This window comes from Psammomys obesus, unplaced genomic scaffold, assembly GCF_907164565.1.
Source record: "Psammomys obesus unplaced genomic scaffold, mPsaObe1.curated_primary_1811, whole genome shotgun sequence".
In the NCBI taxonomy this organism is placed as follows: domain Eukaryota; kingdom Metazoa; phylum Chordata; class Mammalia; order Rodentia; family Muridae; genus Psammomys; species Psammomys obesus.
This window is the reverse complement of record NW_026591598.1, coordinates 1,316,728-1,331,775: the sequence shown is the minus strand read 5'-3', so window position 1 is coordinate 1,331,775 and position 15,048 is coordinate 1,316,728.

Genomic DNA, 15,048 nt, shown 5'->3' with positions numbered 1-15,048 from the left:
ACTTAGTGCATCCTCTTCCCCTGTGGCCTGGCGAGGTAGCCACATCAGGGGTAAGTGATCAAAAAGCAGGCATCAGAGTCCATATCAGAGTCAGCCCTCATTCCCCTTATTAGTGAACTCATATGAGGACCGAGCTGCCCATTGGCTACATCTGTGTAGGGTGTCTAGGTCCAGTCTATGTATGGTCCCTGGTTGGTGCTTAAGTCTCCACAGGTCCTCTAGTGACCTGGTTAGTTGGCTTTGTTGGTCTCCTTGTGGAGCTCCTGTCCCCTCTGGTCCCAATCTCCTACCCCCCATCCCTTCCACTCACAAGACTCCCTCCACTTCACTCAATGTTTGGTTGTGGGTCTCTCCATCTGTTTCCATCAGCTGCTGGGTGGAGCAACTCAGCCGACAGCTATTCTAGGCCCCTATCTGCAAGCATAGCAGAGTATCATGAATTGCATCAGGGGTTGGCTCTCTCCAATGGGGTGGGTCTCAGGTTGGGTCAGGCATTTGTTGGACACTCCCTCAATCTCTGCTTTATTTCTGTCCCTGCACATCTTGTAGGCAGGGTAAATTTTGGGTCAAAGTTTTTGTGGGCGGGTTGGTGTTCCTTTCCCTCCACTAGGAGTCATGTCTAGTTAGAGGGTGGCCTCTTCAGTCTCCATGATCCCTGTTACTAGGAGTCTCACCCAGTCACCCTCATATTCTCCCAGGAGCCTACCCTGTCAGAGGTCTCCAGCTTCTCACAGAGAAGTCCTGCCCAAGGTTTCTCTTCTCTCTGTGAGCCCTCTGCTCACCAGGGCTAAGATAGACCCTCATTTCTCTCCATACTCTCTCTCTTACTTAATCTATTCCCTCTCTTCAACCACCTCCATTGTCTATTCTATTTCCACTTCCAAGTAGGAATTAAGCATCCTCCAGTGAGTAATGTATACTTAAAAAAAAAAAAAAAAAGAGGCAGACCTACCATATGAGACAGCTGTATATCCAATTCTGGGTATTCACTGGAAAGAAATGTAATTAACACTCCACAGAGATACTTCTATTTTCACAATAGCAAACACAGAGAATCAGACTAAATGTCTATCAGATGAAAATGTGGTATCTGTACTGGCTTGTTTTTGTCAATTTTATATAAGCTAGAGTCACCTGGGAAGAGAGAACTTCACTTGAGGATTGGCTCTATCAGATTTGGTCTGCAGGCAAAGTCTGGAGGGAATTTTCTTGATTAATGATTAATGTGGGGAGCCCAGCCCAGGATGAATGATGCTACCCTTGGGCTGGTGATCTTGGACTGTAAAAGGCAAGCTGGCCAGTAAACAGAATCCTGCACAGTCTGTTTCAGTTCTTACCTTAAGCTTCAGGTTCCACCCTTGAGCTCCTGCCCTTGCTTCCCTAAAAGATGGGCTGTAACCTATAAACTGAAATAAACCCTTTCCTCCCCTAAGTTGCTTTTGATTAGTGTTTTATCACAGCAACAGAGCCTTGAACTAGGACAGTAACCTACCCGTGTGTGTGAAATATACAGATATTTTTAAGCAATGGAAAAGAACGAAATCTTGTAATCTGCTGAGTGATAGATGAAACTAAGATTTTAGTGAAATAAGACATGTGCAGAAAGTACCAAATGTTCTCTTTTATTTGTGGGGGGTTAAAAAAGTAAAAGAAAAGGAAAACATGGTAGTCTCGACTATAGAATAGTGACTTCTAGATGGGTGAGGGAGGAGCCTGGATAGACAATAAGAGAGCTAGATTTGATTATACACACTGTTTGCAGTATTGAAATATCACACTGAACACCATCAATGTGTAAAATCAATGCGCACTAATAAATATATTCAAAACTTTCACTGAATTTAATAAAAACTCTTGTGTTGATTTAAGTTTTGCCTCATCTTTCATTTCAATCAATCATTCACTTGTTCATTCATTCTAGAAATCAGCCTCAGGGCCTCATACACACTAAACAAGTGTTTTGCCACTACACTACATAGTCTTTGTCTTGTTTAAATTAAACAAGTGAAATAAAATAAGGTAGAAAAAAAAAGAGAAAACATTTCAACACTTCAACTAGCAGTTCTCAGGAACTTAGTATAACAATGAAGTATCAAGGTCAACATAAAAATAACCCTACCCACTAGCTCAATAGTAGGATTCACCCTGCTCAACACCATTGCTTTGTCATTAATTAAAACTGCTTTAAGTCTGCTGCAGAGGTGATGAAATCTGGGAGCGCATAGGTGGAGATTTTGCTGAATGGGTTCTTGAACAAGAAATCAGCAAGATAATTTCTACTTCTATAAATACTTGTTTAGTTTCTAAGTTTTCTACAGCAAGACAACCTCTGAGGTCATTAGATAATATTTACAGAACATAACCTGAAAGACAGATTTCTATGAGTGGCTTTTATTAAATAATCATAACTGATGATAAAAATACTTCTAGTAGAACTACAAACTCTAAATAAATTTCTCAAAGAGCTTTATTCTTTGATGGGTTTGTATGTGCTTGGGTGTGTGGTTACATGCATGTGTGTGCACCTGTATGTGTGGCCTGTATGTGCATGGGATAAAGGTATGTCATACACCTTACTCTATGCCTCTCCATTTCATTTTTTCACAAAGGGTCTCTCACTGAACATGGAGCTCAATGATAGGGCTAGACTGGCTGACTGGGCAAGGCCCCCAAGTCCTCTGTCTCTGTCTCCCAGGAGAGATTAGGATTAGGACTAGGATTACAGTGTGCACCACCACATCCAACTTTCCTGAGGGTGCTGTGGCTCTGAACTCAGGTCCTTTTGCTCACACAGCCAGCATTTTACCTACTGAGCATCTCCCTAGCTCCTAAAAAGGTTTTATTTTTAAAAGTAATTATAGGACTTCTAAGTCCATTCCATACTTCTCATACAGCCAAAATCATAACTAGTCAACTCATGTTAATATACAAAAGTAGTAAGTATTAACACCTTTTTAAAGCACCACACAAACAACTCAAATAAAAAACCTTATCCATATAGAAAAGCATTTTTGTTCACAAGCCAATTTGAGGACATATTCACAATCCTGCCAAATAATGGCACTGTGTTTTCAATTACGAAGCAATATTATATGGTAAGAACTGTTTACATTTGTCTGAATGATTTCTGTTGACCTATACTTGGCCAATTTTTGACAGCTACATGAATAACATGGATGTGAGAAAATTTACAAGACATCCAGTTAGCACATACACCGACACATAAATCTATAGATTGCACTTTGTGAGGGCCATAAAACGAGTCAATCACTTGGCATATCACTTATGAAGAAATATGTTTGAATTAACTTTCAAATAAATAGCATCTAATTCTTTATTTGAACAGTTTTAGCTGTATGGAAACTGCACAGAGAGCTCAACATGTACTTTGTACTCAGTTTTCTGGTTATTAATATCTTGTATCATAAGAATACACATATCTTTTACAATTAATCAACCAATGCCAATACACTATTAATTATAAAGCCAATATTTGACTCACACTTCCTTAGTGTTAATCTAATACACTCTTTTTGTTTCAAGATGACACCCAAGTGATTACAGTACATTTAGTTGTTACATCTTCTTAAGCTTGTCTTGATAGCTTCTCAGACTTTTTTTTTTATCATGTACACATCTTTTTGAGCAGTACTGAACAGCTATTTTTCAGTCTAGTCTTTCAGCTAAGATTTGTTTGATGCTCTTGTCATGAGGGGACTAGGGTTATAGGCTTGGTAAGGAATGACACTGAAGTGAACTTCCTCTCACTTGGATAAAAAATTGAAACAGGTGGGGGACATCTGGGTTGTTTCCAGATTCTGGCTATTATGAATAAAGCTCCTACGAACATGGTCGAGCAAATGTCCTTGTTGTATACTTGAGCATATTTTAGATACACGGCTAGGAGTGGTATAGCTGGATCTTGAGGAAGCACTATTCCTAATCGTCTGAGAAAATGCCAGATTGATTTCCAAAGTGGTGGCAAAGGTTTACATCCCCACCAGCAGTGGAGGAGGGTTCCCCTTTCTCCACATCCTCTCTAGCATGTGCTGTCACTTGAGTTTTTTATCTTAGCCATTCAGATGGGTGTAAGGTGAAATCTCAGGGTAGTTTTGATTTGTATTTCCCTGATGACTAAGGACGTTGAGCATTTCTTTAAGTGTTTCTCTGCCATCACTATTCCTCTATTGAGAATTCTGTTTAGCTCTGTACCCCATTTTTTAATTGGATTACTTGATTTATCGCTTTTTAACTTCTGGAGTTCTTTATATATTCTGGATATTACCCTCTGTCAGATATAGGGTTTGTGAAGATCCTTTCCCAGTCTGTAGGCTGTCGTTTTGTTCTAATGCCAATGTCCTTTGCTTTACAGAAGCTTTTCAGTTTCATAAGGTCCCATTTATTGGTTGTTGATCTTAGAGCAGCAACTAAAAATAAGGGAATCATGAAATTTGCAGGCAAATGGTGGGAACGAAGAAAGATCATCCTGAGTAAGGTATCCCATAAGCAGAAAGACACACATGGTATATAATCACTTATAAGTGATATTAGAAATATAATATAGGATAATCATACTAAAATCTGTACACCAAAAGAAGCTAAGCAAGCAGGAGGACCCTGGATAAGATAATCAATCCTCATTCAGAAAGGCAAATGGAATCGACATCAGAAGAGGGAGAAAACAGGGAACAGTACAAGAGCCTACCAACTCTACCGAGTAGGGTATCAAAGCACATGCTGAGACTCATAGCCAAACTTTGGGCAGAGTGCAGGGACTCTCATGAAAGAAGGGGGAGATGAAAGACCTGGAGGGGACAGGAGCTCCACAAGGAGAGCAACAGAACCAAAAAAATATGGGCCCAGGGGTCTTCTGTGAGACTGATACTCCAACCAAGGACCATTCTTGGAGATAACCTAGAAACCCTGCACAGATGTAGCCCATGGTAGCCTCCAAGTGGGTTCCCTAGTAAGGGGAGCAGGGGCTGTCTCCGATATGAACTTAGTGGCTGGCTCTTTGATCACCCACCCCTGAGGGGGAGGCAGCCTTACCAGGCCACAGAGGAACACAATGCAGCCAGTCCTGATGAGACCTGATAGGCTAGGGTCAGATGGAAGGGGAGGACGACCTCCCCTATCTGTGGACTGGGAGGGAAGAGGGAAGGAGAGTAGGATTGGGAGGGGCTGAAGGAGGGGACAGCGCAGACACAAAGTGAATGAACTGTAATAAATATGAAAAAATAAAATAATTGAAACAGATGAGGGAGCTCCAGCAAGTGTTAGAGTACTATTAAAACACCAAACACTGTTAAGATTCTGTTAAAACTGGTTAAAGCTGGAAACTGAGAAGATGACTTAGTTTACAAAGTGATTAGTGTGCATGCATGAGTTCCTGAGTTTGAGTTCCAGCATTCATGTAAAAGCTGCATGTGGTGCTGTGTACCTGCCATCCTGGTGCTGGAAAGCTGAAGGGAAGAGAATCCTTACAACTTGCTGCCTAGCCAGTCTAGCCAAATCTGTGAGTTTCAGGTTCAATGATAGATTGTCTCAAAAAAAAAAAAAAAAAAAAAGGTGCAGGGCCAATTGAAGAACACACACAAATTAGTATCTAGCTTATATATGTACACACCTTCCAACACTAACACATGAACAGGTAAATATACAGATAGCTGCTGAAATCACTATTAGTGCTGGTAAGTTCTTGTAGATTCTATAGAAGGGGCTAGGAGATGTTTTGGTGGTCAAGACGACTGGCTGCTTTTCCAGAGGACTAGAATTCAATTCCCAGAACCCATACAGTAGCTTGAAATGGTCTGCAACTCTAGTTCCAAGGCATCCAATGCCTTTGCCTGTCATCTGCAGGCATCAAACACACAAGGATGCACAGACATACGTGCAAGCAGACAAAATACCCATACACATAAAAAATTAATTTTTAAAAAAAGATCTTATTGTAAGCATCCCTGACGGATGTTCACTTTGCTAATTAAACAAAGATATTAAGGGATGGAGAGCAATGTGAGCCTATAGTTGAATTCTCCCTTGCTTCCCTGTCTGTTGAAAAGGGGCTCAAACAGCCAGCTAGACTAATTTTTTTAATAATTTATTTTTTTAATGTTTTATTTATTTATTTCTAATGTTCTATCTTTATGTGCACCTGCATGCCAGAAGAGAGCAGTAGAAGGTATAGATGGTTGTGAGCCACCATGTGGTTGTTGGGAATTGAACTCAGGACCTCTGAAGAGCAGTTGGAACTCTTAACCACTGAGCCATCTCTCCAGCCCCTAGCTAGACTATTTTTAAAGGAACACTAGCTGTTTCCAAAACTCATGGATACTTTGAAAAACCTGCATAAGGACTGCAGCTGATTGCTCTGGCTCCTGGAGGTACAGCTTTAGCAAGGACTATTTGAAACAGTTTGTACCTGTCTTTTTGCTATTACAAGCCTCAGTAAACTCCAGATAAGCCTGTATCCATTTCTAACAAACACTGAGGGACTACTGTGACAGGTCTAAACACTGCTGTCAACAATCTTCACCCGAATACCAGCTTTGCTATGATGCAAACACCCATTCTCCGGCTATATGAGCATGGAGCTTGTTTACTTGGTAAACTGGCTAAGAGATGACTCCTCTGCCATTGCAAAATTAGGTGCAATTGTAAGCTTCTCAAGTAGCCTTTTGCCTGGTGGTGGGTGCAGAGCTAGTATCAGAAAGAAAGAAGCAGCAGAGAAAGCAGAACAGCAGAAAGGCAGACCAAGGAGCAGCCAGGACTCTACCCAACAAGAGCAGGAGATCTATCTACATAGACAGGGCCACAAGGCTGGTGGCCAAGTGTAGCAGAAGCAGCGGCAGAAAAGCATTGGTAGTCACCTCCTGGGAACTGGGAAAAGTGATATTAACAAGAGGGAACTGAACAATTCAAGAGGCCATCTAGGGCAGAAACAAGGAGAATGCAGAAGTAGAAAGAGAACAGAATTGAGGCTGATGAAGAAGCGACGATTACAAAGAACCAGAGAAGAGAAGCTGCAGGGCCCCTAGTCACATGAAGTGCTCCTGAAAGCTGACAAGCGCTTAAGTCTTGACACCAGGACTGCCAAGGGCTAGGGAATCTCAACTTCCCAGGCCTATGAGGGAGCTAGAACACTGTAGACTAAGGGTGGAGGGCTGGAACACCAGAAGGTCTGCTGCTTTTACATCTGCCTACCGCCATGTCCTCTGCAGTCAAATGCTATCTGGTACCTTGCCATTGAGCTTTGCTTTGCCTAACCACTATTTCTAGCCTAAGAGAACAAAAGAACCCCAGCCAAACGAACAGGTAATAAAGTCCCCAAGGGAAGAAACCACCTCATCCTCCTTTGTATCATTAGGAAAGTAAGTGGTTGAGATGGGGAAGTGGGTGCAGACCAAAGGTTGAAAAGGCACAGAAATTTTGGAATTATTAAAACATGAACATTGAGTCTTTAAAAGATACATTTTTCTCAAATTCAAAATCAACCTCAAGCTGAGGAAATGACTCAACTGGAATAGTGCTTTCTATGAAACAAGTTCTAATCCCCAGAACTCACATTTTTAAAAATGCCAGATACGATAATGTGGAAGGCTAAAACAGAGGATCCCTAGGGTTTCAACCAGCCTAGCCTAACTGGGCGCTCCAGATCAATGAAAGACCCCATCTCAGATACAAGCTGAACAACATTCGTAAGGTTTTTCTCTAGCCTCCATATGTATGCATACCCCCCTGCCTGGGCACCACCACACACGCAGAATCTTGATTGACTATTGAAGCTTTTTCTTCTACTTAGATGTCAATCAATTTTCTATCACTCTAACAAATACCTGAGGCAATCTACTAATGAAGAGAAAACATTTATTTTGGTTCAGTTTTAGAGAATTCAACCCATATTCAATTGGTCTATCATTCTGGGCTTGTGGCAAGGCAGATCAGCGTTGTAGCAGCACAGAGCTGTGTACCTTGTGACAGAAAGCAGGAAAAAAAATGAAAAGATTGATATAGTAAATTTTTTAAAAGTGTTGGGCTATATAATGGTTATTAGCCCTAAGATATCAAACGAACCTCCAACAGAAGGTACTGAGGTCCAACTACTGCTTTTGAAGGCATCCCCCAATAGCCCAGAGACCTCCCATTAAGACCATATTTTAAAGGTTCCAGTAGCTTCCACAAGCACCAATCTGGGGAGCAAGTCTTTAACAAATTGGCCTTTTGGGAGGACACTTAAGACCCAAACTATAGCATCAGGATTCTAGTTTGCCTACACTGTTTGATGAAATAATATATACTCAATAAACATACATGTGCTAACTAACTCTCATAAACGGCCTGATAAAGTCCTAAAATTATAGAACAATGCTGGGAGCAGTGTACATGGGTAAATGGAAAAGGAAATGGGGTTAAGTCAGGCTGGCCTGTGCATATATTTCTTATATGTGGCCAAATATGAGTCCTAGGGTCTTTTTTTTAACATATAAAATAGAACTAGTAATACTTATATGCAGTTAGTGAAAATGTTTTCATTTTTCAATGTATCTGAAAGATAGCCAACATACTCAAGTAATGTTATTCTCCTTTGTTTAGTACCTTACATGGAAAAGGTGTCCTATAACTACATTCTAGAATAAGACAAGATATGTACAAACACACCTGATTGCCACTTTGATGTACTGGATAAACTCTGAAGCAATTTCCCATGCTTTTTTTCATATAACTAGTTCATGCCTGATTTACAGCAGCTAATGAAATATCTGTTGATTGATTTACCAAATTTGGGAGGTAAGATTTGACAGAACCAGAGTCTAGCTTTCATGCCCTTGCCAAGCTATTCCTTTCTTTGGGCCTCAGTTTTGTCACTGAACAAATGACAGTCCCAGAACTTGAGTTAGAAGAGATCTTAGCTATCACCATTGCAATGTCCTTGCCTAGATCACAGAGCCAGCAAATGGAAGACTAGGATTGAAGAGGCACTTTCTAACCACCAAGTAATATACAACTATGTCCAGATTGTTGAGTTTTTTTTTTTTAAGTTGGGTGTATCTGTGTGTGGGTGTACATGCTCACACAAGTGCAGGCACCCTCAGAAGCTAGAGGCATTGGTTTCTCCCTGAAGCTGGAGTTATAGGGGTCTGTGATCTACCCAGTATTGGGTGCTGGGAACTGAATTCAGGTCCTCTGTAAGAGCAATATACACTCTTAATCACTGAACATCTCTCCAGATCCTAATTTAGAGATTGTTAAACTCTGCTTTAAAGCTCTCTTCCATCCTCCCATTTGTAAAGTATTTAAGGATGAAATGCTGTTTTAGAGTATCTGGAAACCCTTTACTTTGTCTTAAAATCTACTAAAAACAATACAAGAAGTTCTATTTTTGTTAAAAATCAGGAGGTACAGAGTAAGCAAAATCGTCAATATCAATCCTGATTAGCTAAGTGAAACTGATTACAGATGGCAAAGGATAAAAATTCCTTTCTTCATGTTGACACACCAAACACTTAAAAATAGAGATCTCTTTTGAATACTATCTGACTCTATCATCTCAATTAAACAGGATTATAATCACCAGCCCAGAGAAGTGGTAGGTTGAATAATTAGCATTTTGAGAGAGTTCTGACTCTATTATCTTGGTGTTCTGTACTTAAAGTATATGACTTTTTAAAAAGTCAATCCTGTCTTTGTGATATTTTTGTTTTGACTACCTCGTGGTTTTCACACCAATGACTATTCTCTTTTAATTTACTAGTTCTTCCCTTGACATCCAAACACTACTTCCTACGGATTTTGCTTATGACCTTATTGACTATATGCATAAACTCTGGGTCCCAGGCTGCCAGAGTACAAATCTTAGTTTTACCTTAGCTCCCCTCGTGACCTTAAGCGAACTGTTTAAATTCTATGCAGAGGTTCAATGCTACACGGATAAGTGCTGCTATACCTGTTCTTCCTCTTAATTCTTTCCTCCAAGGCATTTCTTTGGCCTCCACTATTCCATTCAAAGGGGTCTTTGTCTCTTCCTATCTGAAAGGCTGACTCTTTCTCAGAGTTCATATGCCGTTCTCTGTACAGAGGCTTCCAAAGGTCCTCTTCCTCTTCTGCCTTGGCAGACTGCTGGTCTCATCTTTGTGTTTTCATAGTAATTTGAATGTATTTCAATCCAAGCATTGTGCTAATTCAAAGAGTTTAGATAATTTAATACAGCCTGTATTAGGCTATTTCAGACCTATAAAACTAGAAATTTTGTATGATCCAACTTAATAATATCTTTTTATATTCTGGTATCTCCCTCCTGTACTACACTCATAAAAAGGGTTGTATATTTAAAACACAATGGTAAGATCGTATGTTTAAGTATAATGAATAGATCATATATTCACTACATAGCTGAAATACTTCAGCTTTTGAAATTTACTCTCTGCTCAAACTTTTGTGAGATTTACTCAAATTCACCCATTTTTATTATCATGTAATTATATGATAATATATAAAGTAATGTATCAAGATTTTTTTTAGTGATAGATATTTGAACTAGTTTTTCATTTGTTTGTTTGTTGAGACAGGCTCTTATGTAGCCCTGGCTGTCCTTGAACTCACAGAGATCCACCTGCTTCTGCCTCCTAAGTGCTAGGATTAAAGGCATGTGTCACCACACCTGATTTTTTTTTTCTATAATCATTTGTGAATATTTTTGAGTATTTCTTTTTGTTTTTTAAATTATTTTTTGAGGTTATAGTTACATTATTTTCCTCTTTCCTTTCCTCCTTCCCATTTACCCTTCCTTACTCACTTTCAAATTTATGTCCTTCTTCATTAATTGTTATTACATACATATATGTATATTCCTAAATACATTAATACAACCTGCTTAGTTTGCATAATGTTATCCATATATATGTTTTCAGGGCTGACCATTTGGTATTGAATAACCAGTTGGTGTCCTCTTCCCTGGTAAAGACTGTTTCTCCCACTCTCAGCTTTCTGTAATTGAGCAGGATGAGGTCTTTTGGCCTTCCTCACTCCTTCACCCACCATCCCAGCCCTCTGTCTACTGTTGCTGTCCTTGTTCAGCTCACGTTTAGGCAGCCACGCTGGTGAGATTTATGGGTATAGCATTTTACTTTCAACACATATTGCCAAACTGTTTTCTGCTGTGGTTGTGTAATTACTAGTCTCACCAACAGTATCCAAGAGTTATTTTAGCTCTTTATCTCCACTAACTTTTGATATTGCAAGGCTTCATTTTTGCCAATTTGATGGGTGTAAAATGGAATCTTGTAAGAATTTAATTTGTCCAGTGGTTAATAAACATTTAGTCTGTCTTATCTACCTTCTTGTTTTAATCCAATAAAAATTCCACTAAAAAGCATTTTTATTATATTAATATTACCTATTAAGTGTACAGATATATTTTTCGACTGTATGACTTATCTTTTCATGTTTTAATATGGCATCCATCTTTACCATAGTGTATTGGAAAGTTTTGTGTCAATTTGACACAAGCTAGAGTCATCAGAGAGGAGGGAGCCTCAATTGAAAAAAATGCCTCCATAAGATACATCTGTAAGGTATTTTCTTAATTTGGTGATAAATGGGGGAGGGCCCAACCCATTTTGTGGGTGGTGCTACCCCTAGTCTGAGAAAGTAGGGTGAGCAAGTCAGTAAAAGCAACACTAATTCGTGGCCTCTGTATCAGCTCCTGTCTCCAGACTTTTGCCTTGTGTGAATCCCTGCCCTAACTGCTTTTGATGATGAACTGTTAGATGGGACTGGGAGAGAAATAAACCCTTTCCTCGCCAGTTGCTTTTGGTCATAGTGTTCCATCATAGCAATAGTAACCCTAACACACAGAGCACAGATGGTGTCTGGACACAAATAAGTATTAGACACAAATATTTGTTTGATTAATGAAAGCCTGGACAAATTTAAAAAAAAAAAATGTGTCTAGGGCTGGAGAGATGGCTCAAGAGGTTAAGAGCACTGGCTGTTCTTCCGAAGGTCCCGAGTTCAATTCCCAGCAACCAAATGGTGGCTCACAACCATCTATAATGAGATCTGCTGTCCTCTTCTGGCACACAGGCACACATGCAGGCAGAATACTGTATAAATAATAAATTAAAAAATTTTAAAAATAATGTATCTAAGAGCAAAATTCTCTTAATTTGGGATTATGACCTTTCAAATAAGTTTTTATACTCCTAATTTTTTTTTTACAAGATTTCACTATATAATTTGCTTTATCTTTGAAGAAATAAATGTAATATGATTTGGAAACTGGTACTACAAAATCAGAACTGGAAGTCTAAACTTTCAAATTATTTGTTTAAGAATGAATATATGGACTCTTCTGTTTTCTATCACACTTCATAGGATACAATAGTTAAAAGTCTTATTTACATCTTGTTAAAAATGCACCAGAGAAATGCTTACGTTAGTGTCTTACTGAGGATTTCTACTGCTGTGATAAAACACTGACTTAAAGTAATTTGGGGAAGACAAGGTTTATTTCATCTTACCTATAATTCCTTATCACAAGCCATTATCAAAGGAAGCCAGGGCAGGTACCTGGAGGCAGGAACTGATGGAGAGGCCATGGAAGAATGCTGCTTGTTGGCTTGCTCACTATGGTTTGCTCAGCCAGCTCTCTTTAACCACCCTGAACCACCTGCCCAGAGGTGATGCTGCTCATACTAAGCCAGGCCCTCTCACGTCGATCATCAATCAAGTAAACGTGCCATAGGCTTGCCCACAGGCCAGTATGGTTGGGAGCATTTTCTTAACTGATGTTCCCTCTTCCCAAATGATTCTCTCTAGGTTGTATCAAGCTGACATAAAACTAGCCAGCACAATAAGCATGGGGTAAAGTGACTCTAATAAAGCATTCTAAGAAAGCACCTGGGAATGTAGCTGTAAGCCAAGTAGCAAAAACCATTGCAGATAAAATAAAAATACATGTATATCCTTTCATTTTAAAAATGAATAATATTTATAGTAAACACTAAGGGTAAAAGTAATATACCAGCTTTTATAAGTGTCAAAAATTAAGAAAATTAATTCAATAATTCAACAGTATACACCAAGGTTTTAGAAAGAAGACAAAGGAGGCAATAGTCACTCTGGACAAAACAGAGTGTAGTGAGACCTGGCTTTGAGGAGTCAGTCTGTCACTTCCTAGCTATTTGCAATTGGGTACATAATTTCCTCCATCTGCACTTCAGTTCCTTATCAGAAAACGCTGTTGACAAGGTCTGGCATCCCACTGATAGGATTAGCGCACACTTCAAATTTAAAAAGATGTACAAAACATCTGTCAATATTCTGCAGCTATAATCATCTGCCCTTCTCCACACCTTCTATCTTCCTACTGTGACCTGTAGCACCTCCGTAACTCCTAGGCAAAACTAGGCATTAATTGCTCTAAGGTAGATATTAATGTGCTAGTACTGTTGTGACAAATGACAAAAACAAGGTAGCTTAGTGACCAAGGGAGACATGGCTAACAGCTTTTTGTGAAGCTACATATGGGTAGGTAAACAAAGGCTAACACTCAGAAGAAAGACCAGGGCTGCACAAGGGGTTTGAGTCCTGAATATGCAGGTATGCTTGGAAACCAAGGAAGCACTTGCTTGTTAAGAGAATATAAGGAGGATGAGAGATGGCTCAGGGGTTAAGAACACAGGCAGTTCTTCCAAAGGTCCTGAGTTAAATTCCTAGAACCACATGGTGGCTCACAACCATTTATAGTGATATCTGCTGCCCTCTTCTGGTGTACAGACATACATGGAGGCAGAACTTTGATTCTCAGATACTCGGCTTCTTTATACAGTGAGGGAAGACATAGCTATAATGTTGAATTAAGAGAGTTTGAGTAAAGTTCTTGGCAGTTATTGGCCACATAAAGTACTAAAATGTTGGGTCTCTTTCCTCATCTGTAATTGATACCTTGGTCAAAGCTTTAATGCTAACTCTAGATATCAAGGCCTTTCTAGATATGGTTGGAAAACCCAGCAAATCTTGGTCTCCCAGCTTCTTTACTTATTTGTCAGCTTTGGTATTACTATTCTTGCCTGGCCTGACTTCTTCCTCTCTCTCCTAGGCCTATTCCCAAACTCCTGTTTCTTGTGTTGTTGACCATTCCACTGGTGGCAGTATGTGTACCCCCTGAGTCCTGGCAAGGGTACTAATTATTCTGTAACCCTTTTAAATACAGCTCTTCCTTCTATGTTCATCTCAGTGGGAGAGTTCTCACCTAAATACTATATGCAGTGATGCAAGGTACCCAAACACTGAAGGGCACTGAACCCCAAGGGGAGAAGAAAATGTTTTAAGGAAGAGGGGATAATCATGAAAGTAAAACACTGCTATGGCAGGAACCTGCTACCTTTCATACATTTGCCCACTTCAGTACCAAAGAGGAAACGGATGGCCTTGACTAAAGCAGTTCCAGGGCCTCTGTCACTTTACTGTGGTGACTGGAACAAATTCCAAAACCTTTAAATCTGTCTTTTTTATTTCTGAAATTAAAAAAACAAAAACAAAAACAAAAACTATTATCTCATGAGTACTTGGGAAACTGATATAAGCAGCAATAATAAATAACATGATGTACAGAGATCCTTCATATAGACTACACTATATAATTTTTAAAAAACTAACAGAAATCTTGGGGTACTAAAGCACCTAATAGGGACTACAACATTGCACTTTTCAGATTAGGAAATCAATTTCCTAATAAGGTTCAGACCTCATTAAGCCAAGATATAGTGAAAACATAAAAGTGAGGATCTGAAAGATAGCTCAGCATGTAAAGGCACTTGCTGCCAAGCTTGGTGACATGAGTTTAAATCCCACCACATCTGACCTTCACGTGTGCACCAACACACCCACACTTAAAATAAAATGTATTAAAAAGATGAGAAAGATTATATACCCAGTGTATACAACTTAAGTTTGTGTATAAAGGGTAAGCAGTTTACAAGATTTATTTTGTTAATGTATATGTGTGTGTGTGTGTGTGTGTGTGTGTGTGTGTGTGTGTGTGTGTGT